Source organism: Prionailurus bengalensis, chromosome F2 (genome assembly GCF_016509475.1).
Source record: "Prionailurus bengalensis isolate Pbe53 chromosome F2, Fcat_Pben_1.1_paternal_pri, whole genome shotgun sequence".
Classification (NCBI taxonomy): domain Eukaryota; kingdom Metazoa; phylum Chordata; class Mammalia; order Carnivora; family Felidae; genus Prionailurus; species Prionailurus bengalensis.
The window spans coordinates 34,633,958-34,654,419 of NC_057353.1; the positions used below are offsets into that span (position 1 = coordinate 34,633,958).

General features: G+C 38.2%; 1 pseudogene; it reads left to right on the forward strand.

Moving 5' to 3' along the window:
• LOC122495981 overlaps positions 1-10,196 on the forward strand; it is a 77,193-nt pseudogene extending 66,997 nt beyond the window's left edge.
• Positions 10,197-20,462: the final 10,266 nt, after the last annotated feature.

The following is a 20,462-nucleotide window of genomic DNA, read 5'->3' on the forward strand; positions in this document are numbered from 1 at the left end:
ATATTTTTTTATTGTTATTTGGGAAGTGGAATGTTTCACATAATAGAAATTTACATATCAAAAATCTGAATTTGTGATTTCTTTTCACAAACTAGCAACCTTAGGTCTGAATTATCACATAGCAAAAATTGGCTGGAACTATCTTCTGCCCTCTTTAGAGAGGGCATAGATTCTCCATGGATAAAGAAGATAACAATATACATACAATGGAATACTACTCAGCCATAAAAAAGAATGAAATTTTGCCATTTGTAATAACATAGATGAACCTAGAGGGTATTTTACTAAAAATAATAAGTCAGGGTGACTAAGACAATACATTATGATTTTACTTATATGTGGAATCTAAAAAAACAAAGCAAATGAAAAAAACACAACATAAACAGACTCAGAAATACAAAGAACAGGCTGGTAGTTGCCAGTGGGGATTCTGTGGGGGGATAAGCATAATAGGTAAAGGGGACTAAGAGGGATAGAATTCCAGTTATAAAATAAATAAGTCATTAGGATGAAAAGTATAAGTATAGCATAAGAAGTATGGTCAATAATATAATAACTTTGTGTGGTGATTGATGGTAACTACATTTATCATGATGAACGCTTTGTAATATATATAATTGTTGAATTACTATGCTGGGGCAAGATGGCGGCTTAGGAGGACACTGGGCTCACTGCACGTCCTACTGATCACTTAGATTCCATCTACACCTGCCTAAATAACCCAGAAAACCGCCAGAGGATTAGCAGAATGGAGTCGCCGGAGCCAAACGCAGACGAGAGGCCCACGGAAGAGGGTAGGAAGGGCGGCGAGGCGGTGCGCGCTCCACGGACTGGCGGGAGGGAGCCGGGGCGGAGGGGCGGCTCTCCGGACAAGCAGAGCCCCCGAGTCTGGCTTGCAAAAGCGGAGGGGCCTGACGGACTGTGTTCCCACAATAAGCGCGACTTAGCGTCAGGGAGGTCATAAGTTAACAGCTCTGCTCGGAAAGCGGGAAGGCTGGAGGACAACCAGAGGGAGAGCTGCTGAGCCCCCTGACAACAGAGCTCAGTTTGGTGGGGAACAAAGGCGCTCTCCAGCGCCATCTCCCCCGCCCATCCCCCAGCCGAAATCCCAAAGGGAACCGGTTCCTGCCAGGGAACTTGCTCGCTCCGCGCAAACACCCAACTCTGCGCTTCGGCGGAGCCAAACCTCCGGCAGCGGATCTGACTCCCTCCCGCTGCCACAGGGCCCCTCCTGAAGTAGATCACCTAAGGAGAAGCAATCTAAGCCTGCCCCTCCTGCCCCCGAGCACCTTGCCTACCCACCCCAGCTAATACGCCAGATCCCCAGCATCACAAGCCTGGCAGGGTGCAAGTAGCCCAGACGAGCCACACCACCCCACAGTGAATCCCACCTCTAGGAGAGGGGAAGAGAAGGCACACACCAGTCTGACTGTGGCCCCAGCGGTGGGCTGGGGGCAGACATCAGGTCCGATTGCGGCCCCGCCCACCAACTCCAGTTATACACCACAGCACAGGGGAAGTGCCCTGCAGGTCCTCACCACGCCAGGGACTATCCAAAATGACCAAGCGGAAGAACTCCCCTCAGAAGAATCTCGAGGAAATAACAACAGCTAATGAGCTGATCAAAAAGGACTTAAATAACATAACAGAAAGTGAATTTAGAATAATAGTCATAAGGGGCGCCTGGGTGGCGCAGTCGGTTAAGCGTCCGACTTCAGCCAGGTCACGATCTCGCGGTCCGTGAGTTCAAGCCCCGCGTCGGGCTCTGGGCTGATGGCTCAGAGCCTGGAGCCTGTTTCCGATTCTGTGTCTCCCTCTCTCTCTGCCCCTACCCCGTTCATGCTCTGTCTCTTTCTGTCCCAAAAATAAATAAAAAAAAACGTTGAAAAAAAAAAAAAGAATAATAGTCATAAAATTAATCGCTGGGCTAGAAAACAGTATACAGGACAGCAGAGAATCTCTTGCTACAGAGATCAAGGGACTAAGGAACAGTCACGAGGAGCTGAAAAACGCTTTAAACGAAATGCATAACAAAATGGAAACCACCACAGCTCGGCTTGAAGAGGCAGAGGAGAGAATAGGTGAACTAGAAGATAAAGTTATGGAAAAAGAGGAAGCTGAGAAAAAGAGAGATAAAAAAATCCAGGAGTATGAGGGGAAAATTAGAGAACTAAGTGATACACTAAAAAGAAATAATATACGCATAATTGGTATCCCAGAGGAGGAAGAGAGAGGGAAAGGGGCTGAAGGGGTACTTGAAGAAATAATAGCTGAGAACTTCCCTGAACTGGGGAAGGAAAAAGGCATTGAAATCCAAGAGGCACAGAGAACTCCCTTCAGACGTAACTTGAATCGATCTTCTGCACGACATATCATAGTGAAACTGGCAAAATACAAGGATAAAGAGAAAATTCTGAAAGCAGCAAGGGGTAAACGTGCCCTCACATATAAAGGGAGACCTATAAGACTCGTGACTGATCTCTCTTTTGAAACTTGGCAGGCCAGAAAGAATTGGCACGAGATTTTCAGGGTGCTAGACAGAAAAAATATGCAGCCAAGAATCCTTTATCCAGCAAGTCTGTCATTTAGAATAGAAGGAGAGATAAAGGTCTTCCCAAACAAACAAAAACTGAAGGAATTTGTCACCACTAAACCAGCCCTACAAGAGATCCTAAGGGGGACCCTGTGAGACAAAGTCCCAGAGACATCACTATAAGCATAAAACATACAGACATCACAATGACTCTAAACCCGTATCTTTCTATAATAACACTGAATGTAAATGGATTAAATGCGCCAACCAAAAGACATAGGGTATCAGAATGGATAAAAAAACAAGACCCATCTATTTGCTGTCTACAAGAGACTCATTTTAGACCTGAGGACACCTTTAGATTGAGAGTGAGGGGATGGAGAACTATTTATCATGCGACTGGAAGCCAAAAGAAAGCTGGAGTAGCCATACTTATATCAGACAAACTAGACTTTAAATTAAAGGCTGTAACAAGAGATGAAGAAGGACATTATATAATAGTTACAGGGTCTATCCATCAGGAAGAGCTAACAATTATAAATGTCTATGTGCCGAATACCGGAGCCCCCAAATATATAAAACAATTACTCATAAACACAAGCAACCTTATTGATAAGAATGTGGTAATTGCAGGGGACTTTAATACACCACTTACAGAAATGGATAGATCATCTAGACACACGGTCAATAAAGAAACAAGGGCCCTGAATGAGACATTGGATCAGATGGACTTGACAGATATATTTAGAACTCTGCATCCCAAAGCAACAGAATATACTTTCTTCTCGAGTGCACATGGAACATTCTCCAAGATAGATCATATACTGGGTCACAAAACAGCCCTTCATAAGTTTACAAGAATTGAAATTATACCATGCTTACTTTCAGACCACAATGCTATGAAGCTTGAAATCAACCACAGAAAAAAGTCTGGAAAACCTCCAAAAGCATGGAGGTTAAAGAACACCCTACTAACGAATGAGTGGGTCAACCAGGCAATTAGAGAAGAAATTAAAAAATATATGGAAACAAACGAAAATGAAAATACAACAATCCAAACGCTTTGGGACGCAGCAAAGGCAGTCCTGAGAGGAAAATACATTGCAATCCAGGCCTATCTCAAGAAACAAGAAAAATCCCAAATACAAAATCTAACAGCACACCTAAAGGAACTAGAAGCAGAACAGCAAAGGCAGCCTAAGCCCAGCAGAAGAAGAGAAATAATAAAGATCAGAGCAGAAATAAACAATATAGAAACTAAAAAAACTGTAGAGCAGATCAACGAAACCAAGAGTTGGTTTTTTGAAAAAATAAACAAAATTGACAAACCTCTAGCCAGGCTTCTCAAAAAGAAAAGGGAGATGACCCAAATAGATAAAATCATGAATGAAAATGGAACTATTACAACCAATCCCTCATACCTATCCTTCTCAAGCTATTCCAAGAAATAGAAAGGGAAGGAAAACTGCCAGACTCATTCTATGAAGCCAGTATTACTTTGATTCCTAAACCAGACAGAGACCCAGTAAAAAAAGAGAACTACAGGCCAATATCCCTGATGAATATGGATGCAAAAATTCTCAATAAGATACTAGCAAATCGAATTCAATGGCATATAAAAAGAATTATTCACCATGATCAAGTGGGATTCATTCCTGGGATGCAGGGCTGGTTCAACATTCGCAAATCAATCAACGTGATACATCACATTAACAAAAAAAAAAGAGAAGAACCATATGATCCTGTCAATCGATGCAGAAAAGGCCTTCGACAAAATCCAGCACCCTTTCTTAATAAAAACCCTTGAGAAGTTTGGGATAGAAGGAACATACTTAAGGATCATAAAAGCCATTTATGAAAAGCCCACAGCTAACATCATCCTCAACGGGGAAAAACTGAGAGCTTTTTCCCTGAGATCAGGAACACGACAAGGATGCCCACTCTCACCGCTGCTGTTTAACATAGTGCTGGAAGTTCTAGCATCAGCAATCAGACAACAAAAGGAAATCAAAGGCATCCAAATTGGCAAAGATGAAGTCAAGCTTTCGCTTTTTGCAGATGACATGATATTATACATGGAAAATCCGATAGACTCCACCAAAAGTCTGCTAGAACTGATACAGGAATTCAGCAAAGTTGCAGGATACAAAATCAATGTACAGAAATCAGTTGCATTCTTATACACTAACAATGAAGCAACAGAAAGACAAATAAAGAAACTGATCCCATTCACAATTGCACCAAGAAGCATAAAATACCTAGGAATAAATCTAACCAAAGATGTAAAGGATCTGTATGCTGAAAACTATAGAAAGCTTATGAAGGAAATTGAAGAAGATTTAAAGAAATGGAAAGACATTCCCTGCTCATGGATTGGAAAAATAAATATTGTCAAAATGTCAATACTACCCAAAGCTATCTACACATTCAATGCAATCCCAATCAAAATTGCACCAGCATTCTTCTCGAAACTAGAACAAGCAATCCTAAAATTCATATGGAACCACAAAAGGCCCCGAATAGCCAAAGGAATTTTGAAGAAGAAGACCAAAGCAGGAGGCATCACAATCCCAGACTTTAGCCTCTACTACAAAGCTGTCATCATCAAGACAGCATGGTATTGGCACCAAAACAGACACATAGACCAATGGAATAGAATAGAAACCCCAGAACTAGACCCACAAACATATGGCCAACTCATCTTTGACAAAGCAGGAAAGAACATCCAATGGAAAAAAGACAGCCTCTTTAACAAATGGTGTTGGGAGAACTGGACAGCAACATGCAGAAGGTTGAAACTAGACCACTTTCTCACACCATTCACAAAAATAAACTCAAAATGGATAAAGGACCTAAATGTGAGACAGGAAACCATCAAAACCTTAGAGGAGAAAGCAGGAAAAGACCTCTCTGACCTCAGCCGTAGCAATCTCTTACTTGACACATCCCCAAAGGCAAGGGAATTAAAAGCAAAAGTGAATTACTGGGACCTTATGAAGATAAAAAGCTTCTGCACAGCAAAGGAAACAACCAACAAAACTAAAAGGCAACCAACGGAATGGGAAAAGATCTTCGCAAATGACATATCGGACAAAGGGCTAGTATCCAAAATCTATAAAGAACTCACCAAACTCCACACCCGAAAAACAAATAACCCAGTGAAGAAATGGGCAGAAAACATGAATAGACACTTCTCTAAAGAAGACATCCGGATGGCCAACAGGCACATGAAAAGATGTTCAATGTGCTCCTTATCAGGGAAATACAAATCAAAACCACACTCAGGTATCACCTCACGCCAGTCAGAGTGGCCAAAATGAACAAATCAGGAGACTATAGATGCTGGAGAGGATGTGGAGAAACGGGAACCCTCTTGCACTGTTGGTGGGAATGCAAATTGGTGCAGCCGCTCTGGAAAGCAGTGTGGAGGTTCCTCAAAAAATTAAAAATAGACCTACCCTATGACCCAGCAATAGCACTGCTAGGAATTTATCCAAGGGATACAGGAGCACTGATGCATAGGGCCACTTGTACCCCAATGTTCATAGCAGCACTCTCAACAATAGCCAAATTATGGAAAGAGCCTAAATGTCCATCAACTGATGAATGGATAAAGAAATTGTGGTTTATATACACAATGGAATATTACGTGGCAATGAGAAAAAATGAAATATGGCCTTTTGTAGCAACGTGGATGGAACTGGAGAGTGTGATGCTAAGTGAAATAAGCCATACAGAGAAAGACAGATACCATATGGTTTCACTCTTATGTGGATCCTGAGAAACTGAACAGGAACCCATGGGGGAGGGGAAGGAAAAAAAAAAAAAAGAGGTTAGAATGGGAGAGAGCCAAAGCATAAGAGACTGTTAAAAACTGAGAACAAACTGAGGGTTGATGGGGGGTGGGAGGGAGGAGAGGGTGGGTGATAGGTATTGAGGAGGGCACCTTTTGGGATGAGCACTGGGTATTGTATGGAAACCAATTTGTCAATAAATTTCATAAAAAAAAAAAGAATTACTATGCTGTACACCTGAAACTAATATAATATTGTATGTCAACTACTACCTAAAAGTAGTAGTATTTTGACTATTCCCTACTCCTTTATCCCACTTGGTAAATGTCTTTCATACATTGTATAATGTCAAGGAATGTGGAAAAATATTCAACTTTTATAGAAATCCTTAGTATTTTTAGGTACCTGTATGAAATTAGGGAAAGATTAAAAATGTGTAGACTTTTGGTTCCAAAGCCCAGACATACTGATTCAGTAAGTCAGATATGGGAGTCCAGAATTCTACATTTTAAAAGAGTGGACCAGGTAATTGGGATGCAAAACGATCCCATTTTGAGAAAATCAGGTTGATAAAACCTCAATTGCAAATCAACAATTATGAAGGGAATTCTGAGAGACGGTATACTCTAAGCTTTTGAGGTTCATAGCAGAGAAAGCAATACACTCTCCCTGAAGCATTTCTTCATGCCACAATCATAAATAGATTATTGGAATGAATAGTCCAAGAGGTGGGCAGTAAATAAGTTCTTAACATTTTCCTTTTTTCAATATATGCTCATTCTTTCAGCTCACTTTAAGAATCATGTTTAGGGGCACCTGGGTGGCTCAGTTGGTTAGGCATCTGACTTCGGCTCAGGTCACGATCTCACAGTTTGTGAGTTCAAGCCCCTTGTCAGGCTCTGTGCTGACAGCTCAGAGCCTGGAGTCTGCTTCAGATTCTGTGTATCCTTCTCCCTCTGCCCCTCCCCTGCTTATGCTCTCTCGCTCTCTCTCAAAAATAAATAAACATTAAAAAATTTAAAAAAAATCATGTTTAGTCTGTTTTAACTATCTTAACTCTGAGAGTTATCATTGCTAAGTATGTCAAATGTCAAACCACTGATAGACTCACAACTTAGTTAGGTATGATTCTGACGCCGGTAAACGAGCAGCTCCCACCATCTTCAGGATAGACTGTCTGGGATATATTTTATGCTTATTTTCTCAGTCTATTTTTTTTTGAAGATTTTATTGTTAAGTAATCTCTATACCCAACATGGGGCTTGAATCCACAATCCCAAGAATAAGAGTCACATGCTGTACTGAGTCAGCCAGGTGCCCCTTTTCAGTCTCTTTTTAAACTCTGTGGGGGCAACAGTGTTTTCCAAAGTAAGTCCCAATGAACTACTTTGCAATTTCACTCCAGGTCTCCATTTCCAGTGGCTCCCATCTGGCCACGGGTTCTAAGAAATTGTGTTTAGATCAAGTACCTTAAGCCTCATTGAAGAAGGACTAATAAATACTTACATGTGAGCTGATAGTAACTGAGGTCCTATACTTCTGATGATGGTAGTGGGAGGGACCAATGGAAGAAAAGGGTTAATTTTCATAAGGACCTGATAGGTGAAGTAAAGAATGAAACATTAACAACTTACATTTGGAACACTGTCTTGGGGTCTCCAACTTCACCTCCATCACTCATTATCAAGGTATCATAGCCAATCTTCAGATCAAATTCTTCAAAAGTTATCTGGATAACCTAGCAATAAACAGAAACAAACATGTCAAGTATATCACATTATAAATAAGAACAAACAAACAAAAAGCAATGGCAGAAAACAGTAAAAATGCAGAGTGAATGTCAGACTATATATATGTATATATATGTTATTATCTATATACATATAAACTCACACCATAGCAGCAAATCATGTCAGATTATTGCTAAAGTTCAATCATTATTATAACATAATTCCTATTTGCCGTATTGTACCTTCTGTATTGATTTTCCAATGAACAGCCATGCCTTCTATTTTAAAACCCTTTTATTTAAAGCATTGAAGCATAATTAATGCAAATATACTCTGAGAAATCTTTATTTTTTTTTTAATTTTTTTAAAGGTTTTATTTATTTTTGAGACAGAGACAGAGCATGAACGGGGGAGGGGCAGAGAGAGAGGGAGACACAGAATCGGAAGCAGGCTCCAGGCTCCGAGCCATCAGCCCAGAGCCCGACGCGGGGCTCGAACTCACGGACCGTGAGATCGTGACCCGAGCTGAAGTCGGACGCTTAACCGACTGAGCCACCCAGGCGCCCCACTCTGAGAAATCTTTATAAAAGGTACATGTAGGTGGACAGTGGTTTTCCATACATTTGCATCAGGTATATTTTGTTTTACTGTGCTTTACTTCATTATGCTTCACAGATAGTGTATTTTGAACAAATTGAAGTTTTGTGGCAACCTGGAGTCAAGCAGGACTATCAGTAGCATTTGCTAACAGCATTTGCTTACTTTGTGTGTTACATTCTGGTAATTCTCACAATATTTCAAATTTTTCATTATTATTATATTTGTTATGGTAATCTATGATCAATGATCTCTTGTGTTACTATTGTAATTATTTTCTGGTGCCATGATCTGTGCCCATATAACACAGCAAACATAGTTGAAAAATGTTGTATGTGTTCTTATTGCTCCACCAACTGGCTCTTCCCCCATCTCTTGCCCTCACTATTCCATGAGACACAAAAATATTGAAATTATGCCAGTTAATAAACCTATAATACCCTCTAAGTGTTCAAGTGAAAGGAAGAGTCACATGTTACTCACTTGAAATCAAAACCTAGAAATTAAGTTTAGTGAGACATGTTGAAAAGGCATGTTGAAAGCCAAGATGGGCTGAAAACTAGACTTCTTTGGTCAGTTAGCCAGTTGTGAATGCCAAGGAAAAGTTCTTCGAGGATTTAAAAGTGCTACTCTGGTGAACACATGAATGATGAGAAAGCAAAACACCTTTAGTGGTCTGAGTGGTCTGAAGAGAAGATCAAACCAGCCACGAAATTCCTTTAAGTCAAAGCCTAATCCGGAGCAAGGCCGTCACTCTCTTCAATTCTAAGAAGGCTGAGAGAGAGATGAGGAAGCTGCAGAAGAAAAAATGTGAAGCCAGTAGAGTTGGTTTGTGAGGTTTAAGGATAGAAGTCATCTCCATAATATAAAAGTGCAAGGTTAAGCAGCAAGTGTTGATGTAGAAGCTGTACCAACTTACCAAAATATCTAGCTAAGATAATTATCTGTATGTAGCTACCCCAAACAATAGATTTTCAATGTAGATAAAACAGTCATCTATTAGGAAGAAGGTGCCCCTAGGACTTTTATAGCTAGAGAGGAGAAAGTCAATACCCGGTTTCAAAGGTTCAAAGGATAGGCTGACTCTTGGGGCACGTGGGTGGCTCAGTCAGTTAAGTGTCCAGCTTCAGCTCAGGTCATGGTCTCACAGTTTGTGGGTTCCAGCCCTGCTTTGGGCTTTGTGTGGACAGCCCAGAGCCTAGAGCCTGCTTTGGATTCTGTGTCTCCCCCTCTCTCTGCCCCTCCCTTGCTCACACTATGCCTCTTTCTCTCTCAAAAATAAACATTAAAAAAATTTAAAAAAAAAGATAGGCTGACTCCTATTAAGAGTTAATGCAGTGTGGAAAACTTCAGTGTTGTCTTATTTTAAGCCAACCAACCTTCAGCAACTAGTTCCCTGATCAGTAAGCAGCCATAAATATCTAGGCAAGATCCTCCACCAGGAAAAAGATTATTACTCACTGAAAGCTTAGATGATAGTTAGCATTTTTTACCAATAAAGTATTTTTTAATTAAGGAATGTATATTATTGTTTTCATACATAATGCTATCGCTCACTTAATAGTCTACAGTATAAACATAACTTTTATATGCACTGGGAAACAAATTATTCATTTGATTTGCTTTATTGTGATATTTGCTTTATTGGGAACTGAACCCACGGTATCTTTGAGGTATGCCTATACAGAACATTCCATTAAAAAGCAAGAAAATATACATTCTTCTCAAGTGTACTTGGGGGGGGGCAACATGGCAGAGAAGTAGGGGGATCTGAACTTCATGTGTTTCTCAAAGAAGGGTTGAAGTCAAAAGACTGAACTCCAAGAGTCTGGGAAGAAAAGAGACTGAGTCACTACCAGGGATACACGGGGACAACCTGATGGGCCACAGGTGTGTGATTGAGAACTGGGAGAAATAAAACAATGGAGGGGAGGGATCCCCTTCTGTGGAGAGACAAAAGGAAGAGAAAGAGTGGCTGGGAGACAAAGGGAAGAGAAAGAGTGCTGGGAAAGCATAGGACTGTCGGGACAAGAGAAAAACCTCGGACTAGGACAGAAAATCCAATTTCTAACTGTGGGACTTTCTCTGGACCAGGGTTGGCTGCCCTGTTCCCACACCTGGGGAGGAGGGGTTGCAGGCCCCAGGCTGCGTGGCTAGGTCAGCAGCCCATTCTGCAGTAAGAGAAAGAGATACCCTCCTTGGAGTGCTGTGGGACAGGACAAAGTCTGCCTGCAACTGCCAGCCTCTCAGTGGCTAGGCCAGGGGCACAGTCCATAGTAGGAGAAAGCGATCCTCTTCCTGGAGTGATGTGGCACAGGACAAAGCTATCCGGGGTCCACATACTGGGTAGCATGGAGCTGTGCTTTCCCAGTACCAGGGCACATGGAGTGGGAGTTTGAATCCCATCCAAGCACCAGGGCACTGAAATCGGCAGAGCAAGAGAGATTGCCTCCTCTGCACCCATGGCACAGTGAGGACAGCTCGAACACAGTGGTTTGGGACACCGAGTCTGTGGAGGAGAGACTGGGCGGGGGGGGGGGGGGGTCGCCATTGTTCTCCCCACCACCAGATCAGCAGCGCTGCATTGCCTGGATCAATTCTCAGACAGTCCTTGCTATATAGATATAGTCTTCTTTCCTTTTCTTCTTATCTCTTCCCTCCTCTAGTCTGGTTACTCTGGTTGTTGGTTTGTTTAAGCAGAAATATTTAATACATTCTCTTGATACATGTTCTATACCTCCTTCTTACCTTTCTCTCTCTCTGTAATAATTAAACTATATAATTTCTCTGTCTGGGCAACTTTATCTTCTTTTCTTTCCCCCCGCCTCCTTCTTTATTTTCCTTTCTCTCTCTCCAGATTAAGCTGTTTAGTCTCCCTGCCTGGTCCATGTTTATTTTTTCTTTTTCCCTGCCCCTGTCATTTTTCTCGTTGTATGTGCTCTCCATCAGCACCACCTCCATCCTGTTCTTTACTTGTAGCTGGTGTTTCTGGCTTTTTGCTTTTGGTTTGTTTTTTTCTTTTCTTTTCTTTTTTTATTTGTTTGTTTGCATGTTTTTGTTTTCTGTTTGTCTGTTTGCTTTCCTTTCCAGGGCTACTCCAAGGAACAAATCAAAACACACCTGGTGGAGGGTCTAAAACATCACTATGAGTAGGGAAATAAAATAACCAAAGTCCCAACAAGAGAGAACAAGTAGCACTCTCCAAAAAACACTTCCTGAAGGGCCAGGCCCTGGACAGGGCATGACCCCCTTTTAATATAGCAGTGCTCGCAGTTGTCAAGCATGTAACAAGCTTTTAAAACACACAAGGGACAGAAAACTAGCCAAAATGATGAAACAGAAGAATTCTCCTCAAAAGAAATTCCAGGAAGAAATGAAAGATAAAGAATTGATCAAAACCTATATAAGCAATATAAATTAACAAGAATTTAGAATAATATTCATAAGATTAATCTCTGGGCTTGAAAAAAAGCATAGAAGACAGCAGAGATCAAGGAACTAAAACATAGTCATTATAAATTTAAAAATGCTCTAAGTGAGGTGCAAAATACAATGAAGGCAGCCACAGTGTGGACTGAAGAGGCAGAGGGGAGAACAGGTGAATTAGAAGATAAAATTATGGAAAAAGATGAAGCTGAGAAAAAGAGAAAAAAAATCCTGGATCACAAGGGGAGAATTAGAGAACTAAGTGATTCAATCAAATAGAACAATATCTGTATCACAGGAATTCCAGATGAAGAAGAGAGAGAGAGAAAGTGGCTGAAGGTGTACTTGAGCAAATCATAGCCAAGAACTTCTCCGATCTGGGGAAGGAAACAGACATTGAAATCCAAGAGGCACAGAGAAATCCCTTCAGACACAACTTGAATCGATTTTCTTCATGATATATCATAGTGAAACTGGCAAAATACAAGGGGAGAGAGAGAATTCTGAAGGCAGCTAGGGATAAACGGGCCTTAACATACAAAGGTAAACACATAAGGGTAGTAGATCTCTCTACTGAAACTTGGCAGGCCAGAAAGGAATGGCAGGAAATCTTCAATGTGATGAACAGGAAAAATATGCAGCCAAGAATCCTGTATCCAGCAAGCCTGTCAATCAGAATAGAAGGAAAGATAAAGGTTTTCTCAAACAAACAAAAACCGAAGGAACTCATCACCACTAAACCAGCCCTACAAGAGACCCTAAGGGGGACTTTGTGAGTGAAATATTGCAAAGACCACAAAGTACCAGATACATCACTACATGCATGAAAACTACAGACATCACAATGACTCTAAACCCATATCTTTCAATAATAACACTAAATGTAAATGGACTAAACGCTCCAATCAAAAGACATAGGGTATCAGAATGGATAAAAAACAAGACTCATCTATTTGCTGTCTACAAAAGACCCATTTTAGACCTGAGGACACTTCATATTGAAAGTGAGGGGATGGAGAACTATCTATCATGCTACTTGAAGTCAAAAGAAAGCTGGAGTAGCCATATTTGTATCAGACAAACTAGACTTTAAATTAAAGGCTATAACAAGAGATGAAGAAGGGAATTATATAATAATTACAAGGTCTATCCATCAGGAAGAGCTAACAATTATAAATGTCTACACACCAAATTTGGAGCACCCAAATATATAAGAAAATTAATCACAAACATAAGTAATCTTATTGATAAGAATGTGGCAATTGCAGGGACTTTAATACTCCACTTACAACAATGGATAGATCATCCAGACAGAAAATCAATAAAGGAACAATGGCCCTGAATGATACACTGAACCAGATGAACTTGACAGATAAATTTATAAGTTTTCATCCTAAAGCAGAAGAATATACTTTCTTCTCAAGTGGACACGGAACATTCTCCAAGATAGATCACATACTGGGTCACAAAACAGCCCTCAGTAAATATAAAAAAATTGAGACGATACCATACACCCTTTCACATCATAATGCTATGAAACTTGAAATCAACCACAGGAAAAAGTTTGGGAAACCTCCAAATGCATGGAGGTTAAAGAACATCCTACTAAAGAACGAATGGGTAAACTGGGCAATTAAAGAAGGAATTAAAAAATACATTGAAACAAATGAAAATGAAAACACAACAATCCAAACCCTTTGGGGTGCAGCAAAGGCAGTCCTAAGAGGAAAATACATTGCAATCCAGGCCTATGTCAAAAAACAAGAAAAATCTCCAATACAAAATCTAACAGCACACCTAAAGGAACTGGAAGCAGAACAGCAAAGAACCACCAAACCCAGCAGAAGAAGAGAAATAATAAAGATCAGAGCAGAAATAAATAATATAGAATCTAAAAAAAAACCTGTAGAACAGATTAATGAAACTAAGAGTTGGTTTTTTGAAAAAAAAAACCAAAAAAAAAAAACCAACAAACCAAAATTGATGAACCTTTAGCCAGGCTTCTCAAAAAGAAAAGAGAGAGGACTCAAATAGATAAAATCACGAATGAAAATGGGTTTACTACAACCAATCCCTCATAAATACAAGAAATTATCAGGGAATACTATGAAAAATTCTATGCCAACAAACTGGACAACCTGGAAGAAATGGACAAATTCCTAACACCCACACACTACCAAAACTCAACAGGAAGAAATAGAAAATTTGAAAAGAACCTAACTAGTGAAGAAATTTAATCAGTTATCAAAAATCTCCCAACAAATAAGAGTCCTGGACCACATGGCTTCCCTGGGGAATTCTACCAGATATTTAAAGCGGAGTTAATACCTATCCTTCTCAAGCTGTTCCAAAAAATAGAAATGGAAGGAAAACTTCCAGACTCATTCTATGAGGCCAGAATTTCTTTGATTCCCAAACCAGACAGAGAGCCAACAAAAAAGGAGAACTATAGGCCAGTATCCCTGATGAACATGGATACAAAAATTCTTAACAAGATACTAGCAAATTGAGTTCAACAACCTATAAAAAGAATTATTCATCATGATCAAGTGGGATTCATCCTGGTTCAATATTCACAAATCAATCAACATGATACATCACATTAAAAAAAGAAAGTATAGGGGCACCTGGGTGGCTCAGTTGGTTAGGCATCCAACTTCAGCTCAGGTCATGATCTCATGGGTCAGGAGTTCAAGCCCTGTGTCAGGCTCTGTGCTGACAGCTCAGAGCCCAGAGCTGCTTCAGATTCTGTGTCTCCCTCTCTCTCTGCCCCTCCCCCACTTGCATTCTGTCTCTCTATCAAAAATAAATAAACATTAAAAAAATGTTTAAAAAAAGAAAGGATAATAACCATAAGATCCTGTCAATAGATGCAGAAAAAGCATTTGAGAAAATATAGCATTGTTTCTTAATAAAAACTCTCAAGGAAGTCGGGATAGAAGGAACATACTTAAACATCATAAAAACCATTTATGAAAAGCCCACAGCTAATATCCTGAATGGGGAAAAACTGAGAGCTTTCCCCCTGAGATCAGGAACACAACAGGGACATCCACTCTCACCACCATTGTTTAACATGGTGTTGGAAATCCTAGCATCAGCAATCAGATGACAAAACAAAATAAAAGGCATCCAAATTGGCAAAGAAGTAAAACTTTCACTTTTCACAGCTGAAATGATACTTTACATGGAAAACCCGACAGACTCCACCAGAAGTCTGCTAGAACTGAAACATGAATTCAGCAAAGTCACGGGGTACAAAATCAATGTACAGAATTCAGCTGCATTTTTATACACCAATAATGAAGCAACAGAAAGAGAAATGAAACTGATTCCATTTACAATTGCACCAAGAACCATAAAATACCTAGGAATAAACCTAACCAAAGATGTAAAAGATCTGTATGTTGAAAACTATAAATCTTATGAAGGAAATTGAAGAAGACACAAAGAAATAGAAAAAAACATTCCATGCTCATGGATTGGTAGAATACATATTGTTAAAATATCAGTACTACCCAAAGAAATCTACACATTCAATGCAATCCTAATCAAAATTGCACTGGCATTCTTCTCAAAGCTAGAACAAACAATCCTAAAATTTATATGGAACCACAAAAGACCCTAAATAGCCAAAGATGTAAAAGATCTGTATGTTGAAAACTATAAATCTTATGAAGGAAATTGAAGAAGACACAAAGAAATAGAAAAAAACATTCCATGCTCATGGATTGGTAGAATACATATTGTTAAAATATCAATACTACCCAAAGAAATCTACACATTCAATGCAATCCTAATCAAAATTGCACTGGCATTCTTCTCAAAGCTAGAACAAACAATCCTAAAATTTATATGGAACCACAAAAGACCCTAAATAGCCAAAGTAATATTGAAGAAGAAAACCAAAGCGGAAGGCATCACAATCCCAGACTTTAGCCTCTACTACAAAGCTGTAATCATCAAGACAGTATGGTATTGGCACAAAAACAGACACACAGACCAATGGAATAGAAGAGAGAACCCAGAACTGGACCCACAAATGTATGGCCAACTAACTTTGACAAAGCAGGAAAGAGTATCCAATGGAAAAAAGACAGTCTGTTTAACAAATGGTGCTGGGAGAACTGGACAGCAACATGCAGAAAAATGAAACTAGACCACTTTCTTATACCACATACAAAAATAAACTCAAAATGGATCAAAGACCAGAATGTGAGACAGGAAACCATCAAAACCCTAGAGGAGAAAGCCAGCAACAACATCTTTGGCCTCAGCCACAGAAATTTCTTGCTCGACACATCTCCAAAGGCAAGGGAATTAAAAGCAAAAATGAACTACTGAGATCTAATTAAGATAAAAAGCTTCTGCACTGCAAAGGAAACAATCATCAAGTGTACTTGGAACATTCTCCAGGACAGATCATATTTTAGGAAAGTAAATAAGTCTTAAAAATTTTATGAAGTTTAAAATCCTATCAAGCATCTTTTCCAACCACAATGGTTTGAAACTAGAAATCAATTACATAGAAAGAACTGGAAAATTAACAAATATGTTGAGATTAACCAATATGCTACTAAAAAACCAAAAAGTCAAAAATAAAATCAAAAGAGAAATAAAAGGTACTTTGAGACAGATGAAAATTAAAATACAAATGCCAAACCTTATGGGATTCAGCAAAAGTAGTTCTTAGAGGAAAGTTCATCATGACAAATAAACAAGAAACATTTCAAATAAACAACATAACTTCACACTTCAAGGAACTATAAAAAATGAAGCAACAAAGCCAAAGTTAGTAGAACAAAATAACAAATATCATAATGGAAATAAGTTAAATAGAGACTAAAGAGACAACAGAAAAGATGAGTGAAACCAAGACCTACCTCTTGAAAAGAGAAACAAAATATGTAAATAAACTTTTAGTTAGACTACCCAAGAAAAAAAGAGAGAGGGACCAAATAAATGAAATCAAAAATGAAAGAAGAAATGTTAGAATTGGTATTATAAATACAAAGAATCAGGTTATTGGGAGTATGTATTGGGAATTAAAGAATACACTTACTATGATGAAAAAAACAAATCGAATAAAAAACTGTACAGTGATGTATGTCAATTAAATCTCAATAGAACTGCAAAAACAAACAAAAAGAAATACAAAAAATCATTAAGATAATACTATGAATAATTATCTTGCAATAAATTGGAAAACCTAGAAGAAATTGATAAATTCCTAGAAACATACAACCTTCCAAGATTGAATCATGAAAAAATAGAAAATATGAACAGACTGATTACTAGGAAGGAGATTGAATCAGTAATTAAAAACATCCCAATAAACAAAAGTTCACAATCAGATGGTTTCACTAATAAATTCTACCAAACATTCAATGGGGAATTAATACCAATCCTTCTCAAACTTTTGCAAAAAACAGAAGAGAATGGAAAATTTCCAAACTTGTTTTATGAGGCCAGCATTACCCTCACACCAAAACCAAAGACACCACAAGGAAAGAAAATTACATGCCAATATCCCTGATGAACATAGCTGTAAAAATTCTCAACTACATACTAGCAAATGAGATTCTACAATACATTAAAAGAATCATACAGCATGATCAAGTGGGATTTATTCCAAGTATGTGAGGGAAATTAACATTTGCAAATCAATTAATGTGCTATGACACATTAACAAAATGAAGGATAAGAATTATATGATCATCTCAACGGATTCAGAAAAAGCATTGGACAAAATTCAACATCAATTTATCATAAAAATTCTCAACAAAGTGAGGACAGAAAAAACACCACAGTATAATAAGGGCAATATATAACAAGCCTGCAGCTAACATTCTATTCAACTATGAAAAGCTAAAAGCCTTTTCTCTAAGATAAGGAATAAGACAATAGATGCCCACTCTTGAGCATAATACTATTTGAATATAAAAACTTATATTACTAGTCAGAGCAATTATGTCAGAAAAAGAAATGAAAGGCATACAAGATGTAAAGGAATAAGAAATACTGTCACTATTTTCAGGTGACATATTATATACAGAAAACCATGAATACATCACTAAAAAAAAATTGTTAGAATAAATGCATTCATTAAAGTTGCAGGATTCAAAATCAACATACAAAAATTTGTAGTATTTCCAGTGACTAAAAATGAACTATCAGAAAAAGAAATTAAGAAAACAATTCCATTTACAATTATATCAAAACAAATAAAATACTTACAAATAAACTTAACCAAGGTGGTGGAAGACCAGTAAACTGAAAACTATGACACTGATGAAAGAAACTGAAGACACAAATAAATGGAAAGACATTCTGTGCTCATGGTTTGGAAGAATAAATATTGTTAAAATGCCCATATGACCCAAAGCAATCTACATATTCAATGCAATTACTATCAAAATTCCAATGGCATTTTTTCACAGAAATTGAACAAATAATCCTAAAATTTATATGGAACCACAAAAGATCCCAAACAGCCAAACAAATTTTGAGAAAGAAGAACACAACTAGAGATATCACACTCCCTGATTTCAAATTATATTACAAAGCTATAGTAATCAAAACATTATATTATCAGCTTAAAATAGAAACATAGATAAGTAGAACAGAATAGACAGCCCAGGAACAAACCTATAGATGTATGGTCAACTAGTTTGTGACAAAGGAAGCAAGAATATACAATGGGGAAAGAACAATCTTTTTAATAAATGGTATTGAGAAAGCTGGTCACATGCAAAAGAATGAAACTAGACCACTATTTTATACCGTACACAAAAATTAACTCAAAACGGGGCACCTGTGGCTCAGTCCGTTAAGGGTCCAATCTCGGTCAGACTTCCTACACCCCTCAGTCCATTTTGTCCATTCTTTGACCCCCTCTCCTCATGTAACCATCAGTTTGTTCTTTTTATTTGCAGGTGAATAGACATTTTTCTAAAGAGGATAAACAAATGGCCTACTGGTACATGAAAAGATGCTCAACATCACTAATCACCAGGGAATTTGCATATCAAAAGTATAATAGAGATATCACTTCACACCTGTTAGAATGTATATTATCAAAAAGATAAGAAATAACAAATTTTGATCAGGATGTGGAGAAAAGGGAGCCCTTTTAAACTGTAGCTGGGAATGTTAATTGGAGCAGTAACTATTAAACACAGTATGGGATTTCCTCAAAAAGTTAAAAATATGATCCAGCAATTCCACTGAAAGATATATGTACTCCTATGTTCACTCTAGCATTATTTACAATAGCCATGGCATGAAAACAACTTAAAATGTCCATCATGGATGAATAAAGAAAATGTGTGTGTGTATATATAAATAAATAAATAAATATATATATAAATAAATATATATAAAAATAAATATAAGATAAAGAAAAAGTGTGTGTGTATGTGCGTGTGTGTGTATATATATATATATATACATATATATATATACATAAGTATATATATGTAATGGAATATTATTCAGCCATAGAAAAGAAATATTGCCATCTGCAACATGAATGGACTTGAAGGTACTAAATGAAATAACTCAGACAGAAAAAGATAAATACCATATGATCTCACTTTATATGGAATCTAAAAATAAAAAAACCCAAGGTCTTGGACATAAAGAAAAGATTGTGATTGCCTGAGGCAGGGGCATGTGGGTGGCTGAAATGGGTGAAGGTGGTCCAAAGGTACAAATTTCTACTTACAAAATAAGTCAAAGGGTGTAATGTATAATATGGTGACTATAGTTTATAGAACTGCATTGCATATTTCAAAGTATCTAGGAAAGTGGATCTTGAAAGTTCTCATCCCAAGAAAAAAAAATTTTAACTGAATATGGTGATGGATGTTAACTGGACTTATTGTGGTGATCATTTTGTAATATATGCAAATATTGAGTCATGTTGCACATCTGAAACTAATATGTCATGTCAGTTATACCTCAATAAAAAAAAGTAAAGGCAGCTGCGAATGGAAAAAAAAAAGAATTACAAATAAAGAACTAAAACAAATTTTTTTTACTGATTGGTGAAAAATAAAGTAACTAACATACTGCTTACAAATAAGTTTACCTTAAGTTTCCTGGGGTTTTGGACATGCTTCGGAATGCTCAAGTTAAAGGAATATTTTCCTCAGTAAAGAGGCAGTACAGGTTTGATTCTGGGGACAGGAATGACCTCTGCATTACTCAGAGACTTAAACTTATTTCCTGGAACCAAGGGGAAGGTTTTTGCCTTCCCTGAGATCCTTACAAGACCATAGTGGCAGCTCCTGTAACAGCCCTCCTGTCCTTCCATTCAGAATTGTACAGACACCATACTGAAACACACACACTTATTTACTTTACCAAAATTAAATGATT